Raw genomic sequence first — 11,024 nt, 5'->3', positions numbered from 1 at the left:
CTTTGGCCTAGTTGCTCTCATGACCTGCGTGATTTAATCAGCTGGCTGTGGCTAGAGTGTGTTGTTGTTGTTATTAGATACCATAGACCCGAGAGGACACAATCCTGATGCACACCTTTCCTGATTTGAAACCAGGCAGTAGCCCCTTGTCCTGTTCACACACTGCCTCTTGAGCCACATCAGGGATCCACATGAGCACAATGAAGGGTTCAGGAATTCCCATTCTTTCCTAGGCTATTCATAGTCTGCTATGGTCCACACAGTCCAACGCATTCGCATAGTCAATAAGACACAAATAAATACATTTCTGGTATTCTCTTCTTTCAACCAAGCTCCATCTGAAATCAGCAATGATATCCCTTGTTCCAAGTTCCCTTTGTAATCCAGCCTGAATTTCTGGCAGCTCCCTGTCAATGTACTGCTGCAACCTTTGTGGAATGATCTTCAGCAAAAAGGACTGGCATGCGACATCAGTTGGCTGAGTACATCACCTTCTATGAAGTCGTGTAATCCAACATAATGTAATGTCGTCATCTTCCACAATGCAATGTAATCTGATGTAGTTATCTTTCACACTGTAATCTAATATGATGTAGTCCATCGGTTGAGGTCATGCCAGTTTAGGATGGGTGAATCCTAAACCTAATCCCTCCAACATTATAAAAAGAAGGGAATGGGCACAGCATACAGACTCAAGAAGGCAGAGGCCAGGTGTCCAGTTCATTGACAATGGCTACACGGTTACATGGTCATCATGCTCACTGTCTCTCTGTCCCATATTGTGTCACCACGGTGAACTTTGACTCGGTGCCATTTGAATTTCTCAACTATATAGCTAATACTTTCAAAGAGCGCAATGCTCACACCACGTGTTTTTTCATTAAATGTGCTGAATTCTTACAGAGCTGAAAGATGATTTCATGGGATAGTTTCTGTTCAAGTTTTAAAAGTTATTTCCAGTCAGTCGATTCAGGGGTTCTTCCAGTCTTGGTGCATCCAATAAGGCTGGCTTCCAATAAGAATCTCAAGTTCTGTTCCACATTTTTCTATCTATTCTGATGAAGATATAACTGTTGAGTTCTTGATGGCAATGCTCAGTAATGGTAGACAGGAGCCATCCATTTATCCTGGCAAAAAGACAGCAGCAGCGACCCAGGGAGTAATAAGAACTGCAGTCCAGTTCCGTCTCTGATCACTGGGTCTCCTTCACCCTCTGTTTTTGGTGGACTTTGGGTGACTGTTCACAAACTTTTGGGAACCCAGACAATACTGATTGGAGGGAGGGGAATTCTTACACTGGGGCAAGCAAACTCCCTAAGGTGTCCTCACTGGGGTCTTCCCATCCGGAGCATCCTCCAGCCCCCACCAGCTTCCCCGGGAGGCGCAGCTTTACTGGCGGCGTTGGCAGCCCCCACCGCTCAAGGCAGATTTCCTGGTATTTGGAAAGCATTTCCATGTTGGCCCAAAGTGTCCATTTCCTGCTCCCTCCCAGGCTATTTTTAGGCCCCCAGACATTTCCTGCCCTCGCCTGCCCCTCCCACCTTGGTGCCTACTCTAGCTTCTGTGGGTGAGACCAGAGCAGGCCAGAAGGATGGAGCCCTGAGCCCTGGGGGGCTGGCGCCATGGCCAAGGGGCAGGCCAGTGCCCTGCAGGTGGTGCTGCAGGTCCTTCAGCTGACTCCTTGGGCCAGCAGCAGGTGTCCCCGGGCTAAATTGCTTTCTTTTGTTTGCCTTCTGAACTTGAAAATGGCTTTTCCCCTTTCTTTTTCCCTTGGCCTTGGCTGTACCAGGCTTCCCGGAGTTTCCTACAGCAGTCTACAGTATTGGAAACAGACAAGGCCAGCGGGACAGCAACCTCAGGCTGGTCTTCAGCCAGCCTCTCTTCAAATGTCTCCTGTGTCAGGTCTCCTGGGTTTTGCTCTTTCAAGTTCCCACGTGGGGAGCATCTCTGCACCCCAAGTGAGGAGCCTGGAGTTCCCACAGGGGAACACCCAACCCCAAAGTCGCCCAGGGACAGAGGTCAAAGCCAATTGGGACTGACTTAAAAACTGATATCAACAGTTCTCAACTCTCCATCATCAGTGCACCGTGTGGCCGCTGGTAGATGATCATTATGACCACGTACAACACAGCTCACAGTCGAACCCCGTCGTCAGAGCCATGGCTAAGTCTCAGGCCATTGCTGCAGTCACTGTACCGGTCCGTCGCTCTGTGGGTTGTCCTCTTGTTCTCTGACCCTCTGCGTCACCATGCCTGTTGTCCCCCCCACCCCATCACGTGTCCCAAGTGCATGAGAGGAAGTCTTGCTCGCCTCACTTTTCAGGGCATTCTGGTTAGACGGCTTCCTCGATGGTTTGTTCTTCTGGCCCCCGTGGTAAACCAGATGCTCTTCACAAACACCACAAAGGGCCCGATCCTTCTCTGCGGGCTTCCGGCCTCCCTGTCTAGCTTTCACCTGCATGGAGAGCCACTGGAAGAACCGCACTGGCATCGTGCAAGTTCATTTCCAAACTGACAGCTTGGCTTTGGACACATCCAAGGGTTCTCTTCCAGATTTGCCCAGTATAGTACATCTTTTGATTTCTTACCTGGTTGCCTCCATAGGCATTGATTGTGTTCTCAAATAAAACTAAACGGTTGACAACTCAACTGCAATGTTTCCTCCACTTATCTCGAGGCTGCTTATTGGTCTAGTTGGGAGGATTTTTGTTTTGCTGTTGAGACGCGATGCCTTCTGGCAGGCGGTGGTCTTTGATCTTCATCTGTCAATGCTTGGAATCCTCTTCCTTTCCAGTCAGCAAAGGGGTGTCACTCACATGTCAGAAGTGGTCTGTGAGTTCTTCCTTCTATCCTCATGCTCCATTCTTCTCCATAGGGCCCAGCTTCTCGGATCATTCATGCAGCATCCACGGTGATTAAGCATAATGAGAGGAAGACGACCCTCATACACTCCTCTCCTGAATTTAAACTGGGCGGTGTCCCTGTGTTCTGTTTGGAAGACTGTCTCTTCGAGTACGTGCAGGTTCAGCAAGAGCACCGTGACTCACTCACTGCCACCGGGGTTGATGCCGACTGAGAGCGGTCCTCTAGGACAGAGGTTCTGACGCTGTAACTCTTTATGGGAGTAGAAAGCCCCATCTTTCTCCCTTGGAGCAGCTGGTGGCTTCAAACTGCTGACCCTGCCATCGCAGCCCAACGTGTAACCCCTAAGCCATGAGCCCATTGAAGTGTTCTGGAATTCCCATTCTTCACAGTGTTATCCATCAGTTGCTATGATCCACACAAATACCTTTGCCTAGTCAATTAAAAACCAGCAAACATCTTTGTGGTACTCTCTGCTTTGGGCCAGGAGCAATCTGGCCTCAACAATGATATTCCTCCTCCCACCTCCTCTTCTGAATCAGCTTAAATGACGGGCAGCTCCCTGTCATGTACTGCAGTCGCCACTTTTGTCTTCAGCACGGTTTTATTTGTGAGTGATACTAACACACTGCTTGTTACTCTCCACATCCTGTTAGCTCACCTTTCTTTGAGACGGGCATAAAAATGAATCTCTTCCCATCTCTTAACCACATAGCTGCCTTCTAGCTCTCTTGGCGTGGATCAATGAGTGCTTACAGCATTGCATCTCCATTTGTGGAAATGTCTCAGTTGCTGTGCCGGCGATTCCAGCAGCCTTGTTTTGATCGATGCCTCCGATCCGACTTAAGACTTCTTTCTGCAAGACCATCAGTCCTCGATCATATGCTGCCTCCTGAAATGGCTGAAAAGTGACTAGTTCTTTTTGGCGCCCTGACTGTAGATTCCTTCCATCTTCCTTTGATATTCCGTGCGTTGTTCAATATTTTGCTCATGTTGTTGTTGTCAGGAGCCACTGAGTCAGTTCCAATTCAGAACAGCCCCGTGCTCAATAGACTTTGTAAACAGGGCTGGGCTCTGCACCCCCTCACAACCGCTGCTATGTGTAAGCCCACTGTTCCAGCCATTATCTCAGTCCACCTCATTGAGAAACTGCTTGGTTCACTCACCCTCTACTTGACCAAACAGGATGTCTTTTTCCAGGGACTGGTCTCTCTTGATAACATGTTCAAAGTCCATGAGATGAAGTCTTGCCATCCTCTCTTCGAAGGAGCACGCTTCTGAGGAGCACCAGCAGCACAGTCCAAATGCACCCCTTCTCTGTGATCTTCTTTCTTCGCTGTCTGACTTTCCCATGCGTATGAGGGGATCCAAAATGCCATGGCTTTGGCCAGGCGTCCCTCGGTCCTCAAAGTGACATCCTGGCTCTTCAACACGTTAAAGAGCTCTCGTGGAGCAGATTTGCCCGATGCAGTGCATCATTTGATTTCTTAAGCATGGATTGTGGATCCAAGCAAAGTGAAATTTTCTTTCTTACTGTCATTGAATCCGTTTCAAATCATAGGGACCCTGTGGGACAGAGCAGAAATGCCCCCTGTGCGTTTCCAAGACTAAATATTGTTCAGGAGTAGAAAGCTTCCTCTTTCTCCCATGAAGCAGTTGGTGGTTTTGAACCATTGATCTTAAGATTCGCAGCCCCTTGAGTAACGCACTATTGCACCAAGTGCTCCCTGAGAAGTTCGCTTGAGCTTTTCTATCTTCAGGAGCAAGTTAAAGACTCTCTTCTGACATCCATGTTGGTCTCCCCTCCCTCATCTTTTTAATCACTCTTTTCTTTCTTCACGTGTGGTGCCCTTGATGTCATCTCACCCCCTGTCTGGTCTTTGATCATCAGTGTTCAATCTACCAGGTCTATTCTTAATACGCTATTTAAATTCAGACAGGATAAACTCAAGATCCTACTTTGGCTCTTGTGGACTTGTTTTAATTTTCTTCTCCTTCAACGTGAACTTGTATGTGAGCAACGGAGGGGCTGTTCTGCAGTTGGCCCCTGGTCTTGTTCTGACAGATGACATTGAGCTTCGCACATGGCTCTCTCCACAGATATAGTTGACTTGGTTCCATATAACCAGGTCCATATGCATAGTCACCATCGATATCATTTCCGATGGATAGTAGGTTATTGTTTTTGTAACATTCTATCATGCGATCTCCTGAGTTATTTTTATCACCAAGGCCATTATTTTCCAAAGACTGATCCTTCTTCCTTCTTTCCAACCTTGACATACCGTACGTCACCAGGAATTACGGTCGCATCATGATGGCATGACTGAACAATTTCAGAGTGCAGAAGTCAATTTAAAATCTCTAATTGCTTCACCTTCAGCACCAATAGCTGGTTTATAAAACTGAGTGATTGTTGTACAGTCTTCCTCCAAATAGAATTGACCTTCATAACATGGGTGAAGTCAAGCTTTGGGGACCTTTGTTGCCGGAGGTGGAATGATTTAAAATGAGAAGAAACAGCTGTAAACATATGCTCATTCTGATTCAGTTGGCATGCAGACTGCGTGAAGTCTGGAAGTTGTCAAATAAAACAGTATCCTTGATGCTCGATAACCTGAATATTAGTACAGCGAGTGGACTGGTTTGGGCCGTTTTGAACTGAACAGTCACGTGGTCTTCTGTACCAAGAAGAACATATTGGAGAGGAACAGCATCACGTTCATTACCAAAGAGAAATTGTCAAGGTCTCTTCTAAAGCACAATGCTCTAAATCACAGGATAACAGTCATATCTCTACAGGGAAGACCAGTTAATAACTACCCACCAAGGATGTTACTTTGAGGACTCAGGTGCACCTGGACGCGGTCATGGTATTTTCCATTGCTTCGTGTGCATGTGGCAATTGGACATTGAACAAGGAAGGCCGAGGAAGAAGCGATGCATTTGAATGGTGGTGCTGGAGAAGAATATCGGGAGCATCAGGAACTGCCCAAAGAACGAACAAATCTGGCCTAGAAAAAGCACAATCAGAGAGCCCCTTAGAGGCAAGGACGGCAAGATTTTGTTTCTCGTACTTTGGACATGTTACCAGGAAAGAAGTCACTGGAAAAGGACCTCATGCTTGGTAGGGAGACAAGGGAAAAGTGGAAGGCCTTTTAATAAGATTAACTGATGAGACCCAAAGCCCATCTGTAGACAATTGGACATCCCCTCTCAGAAGGGTCACAAGGAAGGAATGGGCTTGCCAGGATGCAGTATAGACCCAGGAAACACACCGCATTCCTTTAGTTCCTTAATGCTTCCTCCCCGCCCCTACCCCACCCATCCCCCACCCCCACCCCACACACATGACCTCAGTTCTACCTTACAAATCCCGCTAGACCAGAGCATGTACTGGTATAGATAAGAGCTCTCCACACACAGAATCCAGGACTTCAGGAATAGTAATGGCAGTAGCAATACCATAAAGGTATGGGGAGAAAGGGGGAACCTATCCTAACGATCAATGTATAACACATACACACACACACACTGAGAGGGACGAACAATAGAAACGTGAGTGAAGGGAGACAGCAGGTAGTGTAAGGTATGAAAGTAATAATTTCAAAGTTATCAAGGGTTCGTGAAGGAGGAGGGAGGGCAGGGGGAGAGGGGAAAAGGAGGCGCTCATACCAAGGGCTCAAGTAGAAAGAAAATGTTTTGAAAAGGATGATGGCAACAAATGTACAGATGTGCTTGACACAGTGGATGGATGGATGGGTTGTGATAAGAGCTGTATGAACCCCCAATAAAATGACTTAAAATATATATTAAACATTGAAATTTTAACGTGGGGATAAAAAGAAAATGATGATGGCAACATATGTACCATTGTGCTTGATACGATTGATGTATGGGTTGTTATAAGAGCTGTAAGAGCCCCCAGTAAAATTATTTAGAAAAATAGAATAAAGGAAAGATGAATTGACCCAGTGGCGGCAACAGTGGGCATAAGGAGAGCGGTGAGGACAGGGCAGCGTTTCATTCTGTGTGCATAGCGTCGCTGTGGGTTGGAACCACCTGGACGGCACCTGACAGCAACAAGGAACCTTTTAGCTATCTTCCATAATTGCTTTATACCCACAAGCTTTAAATACCATAGCTATATATATTTTAGGTATTGTTTTGTAGCCAGAAAACTTCCTAGAAGCACCCATGTCAGATGTGGAAAACGTAAACATTTTGCTTGTTCCTAGGTAAGAATTATGTCAAGAGGTAAACAACTGTTCCGGGGGAATATGTGTTCATAACTGTATTCTTGTATAACTGAACTGGCTGGCACCCCACTGAGGTGGTGACTCGCTCCCCTGTAGCCAAGGGGCAACCTTCACATTTCTAAGGACTTCCAACTGAATCTGATATCACCCAGAATCAGCCATGAGCCCCTTTCCTTTCCTTGGCTCACTACCTATGCAGACCCCTCTCTCCATCTGAAGGATGAACTGCTTTGTAATTTTGCATAGTTCTGCCCAGCTCAAGCTCAATAAAACTCTGCTGTTTTCATTCCTAACAGCGTACAAGATTTGGCTTTTGACATTTCTGTGTCAGGAGCCAGATTTCTAAGGTACGGTAGCTTTGATGATCCCTGGGGAATCCAGACATGAGCACAGCACCCGATGAACTAGTTTGGGCTCCGCACTTCCGCAAAAGCTCAGGCATCATTTAAGGTCATTTTTAAAAAGTTGAATTTGAACTTTGCTCCTTTGTGTTGATCGTGTTTTTGAGTTTGGGTGTGAGTTTGTTTGGGTTCTTGAGAGAAAGAGCTTGGTGTTAGAACTGTCCTTATCACATGGGGAGTGTTCTAACTGATGAATCCATTAGATAGAGAATGTCTAAAAGATGTGCGGAGCCACTGCCTGGGACTCCCACTCACTGCGTGAGCAAGCATCAAGGTCCCTCATTATGCTTATTCTTGTCTGTCCGTCATAACTTGACTTAAAACTTGAGAGCGTGGAAAAGTAGTGGTCAATATCCTACATCATTTCATTTCTTGACTACTTCTTCCATGGGTGTTAATTGTGGATCCAAGCAAATTAAAATTCTAGATGATGTCGCTATTTTCTCCACTTTGATGGTGTTGGTTTTGTTTTATCTATTGAGCTAAAACCCCTGCGGAAGGCCATAGTCTTTGATCTTCAACCATCAGTACGTCAAGTCCTCTTCACATCTAGCCAGAAAAGCTGCCTCATCTGTATACCGTCATTGTTAATGATTCTTTCTCCAATCCTGACGTGTTGCTCTTCTTCACCTAGTCCAGCTCTTCAGATGATTTGCTCAGCGTACAGATTGGATACAGACAGTGAAAGATGCAACTCTTGCACATCACTAACCTGCCATCTTGCCCTATGGTGATGGTTTCCATGGTTCTGTGAGGCTGGCAGCTCAGCACTGGTATTTCCAATACCAGAAGGATTGGCCACTGGAGACAGGTCTCAGGGGGCCCTCTAAACAAAGACAGACAAGAAAGATGAATATGGTATTCTACTTCTTAAATGACTGGCCATTGAAAATCTCACAAATAGCAGTACAACATTGTCTGATATAAGGTGAGCCTCTCAAGTTGGAAGGCTCTCAAAATAAGACTGAGGAAGAGCTGTCTCCTCAAAGTAGACTTGACCTTAATAACAAGGATGGGGCAGAGCTTTGGGCTCGTCGTTTGCTGATAGGACGTGACTCAAAAAGAAAAGACATAAGCTTTGCACAGTGGCCATACCGTGGCCAGTGAGGTTTATCCGAGGCGTGACTATTGCTAATTGAAAAAGAAAAGTAAAGAAACTGCTGTAACCATTCATTCAAGATCAGAACGTGGAAAACACAAAGTATGGATCTAAAAAAATTGGAAATTGAAAAAAAAATGAATGGAATGCTTAAAGACCGATATCCTAGGAATTGGCGGACTGAGGGGGCCTGGTTTGGGCTATTTTTAATCAGGCAATCATATGGCTTATTATGCCAAAAGTGACTAATTGAAGAGGAATGGCATCCGCTCATTCTCAGAGAGAACATTCCAAGATCTATCTTGAAATATAACACAGCCGGTGATAGGAGAATAGCCAGATGCTTACGAGGAAGACAGGTTTACACACCAACTGCTGGTGCCAAAGATGAAGAAATTGAAGACTTTTAGCTACTTCTTCCATCTGAAATTGATCAAATATGATCACAATGCATTTCTAAAGTAATTATGCAGAACAAAGAATTACATCAAATGTCAGCAACCAGCCTTCCCCTCTTTGCCTTACCACCCCTCTGACATCACTTTAGCTGAATTTGACCTTTCCCTCTAAAAGGAAACTAACTAATAAATAAATAGACCTCTTCCTGAAATGCCCCTTATGATTTCTCCCAGTAGTGACTGTGATATATACAGTCCCCACATACCACTTTTACCTCATAAACACACTCAGAATTATGACAGATTTTCCTAAACTCCGTGAGGACTCCTGGGATTTTTTAATTATTCTGGAAGCCTCCTGGGCCTGGGTTCCCTGTTTTATTAGATCAGCTTGTTCCCACAACTACTGGCCCGGAGAAACCCCAGCCAGGGCTAGAACAAGCGAAAGAGAACGCCTCAAGGACAGCTGTGGAGTCGCCCAATCCTTGATGAAGTAACCAGTAGACTATTGGAAGGCTCTTGGGACAGGAGTGGGAAAAAATTGCTAGAGGCCTATCTTCCACTAAAGTCTTGTAAACAAAGTAAAGATGAAAGCGCTCGTGCTTATTAAATGTGCTTGCTCCGGCATTTCCCGAACACACTGGCTTCACCTTGAACCTGATACCTGCAACGCTTTCCATGCTGTGTTCATATAAGGTCTTCGACCTGAGACCTCAGCCTTAGTAACGCGACAAGTAGACAAGCAGGAGACTGCTCCTAGGGTCCAGCTAACCAACTGAACTCACAAACATCCCCAGACTCTTGGAACCAAAATGCAGTGTCAGGCTAAGAAATACACACACGACCCTTCACTTGCAATGATTTCAATCTCCCAGTCAGCAGAAAACTGCTCACCCTTCCCATGGAACAAAGGCTGGCATCCGTAAAAAGGAAATTAAATGAACGGAACATTAGGAAAGTTAAGGCTGTAAGCACAAAAATAAATAAATGGATGAATAAAAGACCGACCGAGTCCCACTTTTAAAAATCCTACAATTTGATCCAGAATGAAGGGGCTCCACGCACAAGACAGGACTTTTCCTGTGGCGGGTCTTTATGAATCCACGAGGAGAAACGACTTTTTAATAGAGAACCGTGCCAGTTTTAAATTGACACCAGAGTCATCCTGTCTGCGTTTAGAGCCATCTGTTAACCAAAGCTCCAGCCCCAGGGTGATAAACCATCAAATGTGGTCTCTCTCATCTCTCTCCCTGCCATCAAGTCAATGCCAACTCATAGCAACCCTGTAGGACAGGGCTGAACCCCACCCCTGTGGATTTCCAAGACTATAACACTTTACAGAAGTAGAAAGCCTCAGCTTGCTCCCTCAGCGTGGCTGGTGGTTTTGAACTGCTGACCTTGCAGTTAGCAGGCCCACTCATAACCACTATGCCACCCAGGGCTCAAAAGTAATGTGGGGGAATGGGGAGTCAATAATCAGGAGCAATTTATTCCCAACCTGTTCAGATATCTCTTGGTGCTGGTGAAGACTTACACACTTTCCCCTCGGTTCTGAGCCTCCTGTCAATCTATTGAGACAAGATCTTTTATCCAAATGGAATTTCCACTTACAATGTAATGAAAAAGGAGAAAATTCTTGAATCTGCCTGGTAGCTCCAAGTCAACAGAGACAGACACCTGTCAACGGAGACAGATGGGCTCCTTCCGAAGACGAAGTGACTTGTCATATGCAAGCACCCATCATGCTTCTCGAAATTCAACTCAACCGAGTTCTCTCTCTCTCTTTTGACAACTTTTCCGTCATTCAGAAAATCTATGGGTCACCACGTCCACAGATGGCGGCCAAATTTTGTCAGCTGAGCTGAGTAAACTTCAAGTGGGTCTCTCTAAACCTCTGCCAAATTATCCCCAGTATCAACTCAAATGAGAAACAAAGGAAGAACTCTCTCTCATTGTGCCAGATTTCCTTCCTAAAGGTTTAAGATGGTCCCTTGTACCAACCCGAG

At 45.7% G+C, this 11,024-nt stretch overlaps 1 pseudogene; it reads left to right on the top strand.

The window, feature by feature from the left end:
• The first annotated feature begins 8,595 nt into the window (after positions 1-8,595).
• Positions 8,596-8,758, top strand: LOC142457464 (U4 spliceosomal RNA; annotated as a pseudogene).
• Positions 8,759-11,024: the final 2,266 nt, after the last annotated feature.

Source organism: Tenrec ecaudatus, chromosome 9 (genome assembly GCF_050624435.1).
Source record: "Tenrec ecaudatus isolate mTenEca1 chromosome 9, mTenEca1.hap1, whole genome shotgun sequence".
NCBI classification, from domain to species: Eukaryota; Metazoa; Chordata; class Mammalia; order Afrosoricida; family Tenrecidae; genus Tenrec; species Tenrec ecaudatus.
This window is presented reverse-complemented; position numbering and strand designations above follow the sequence as displayed.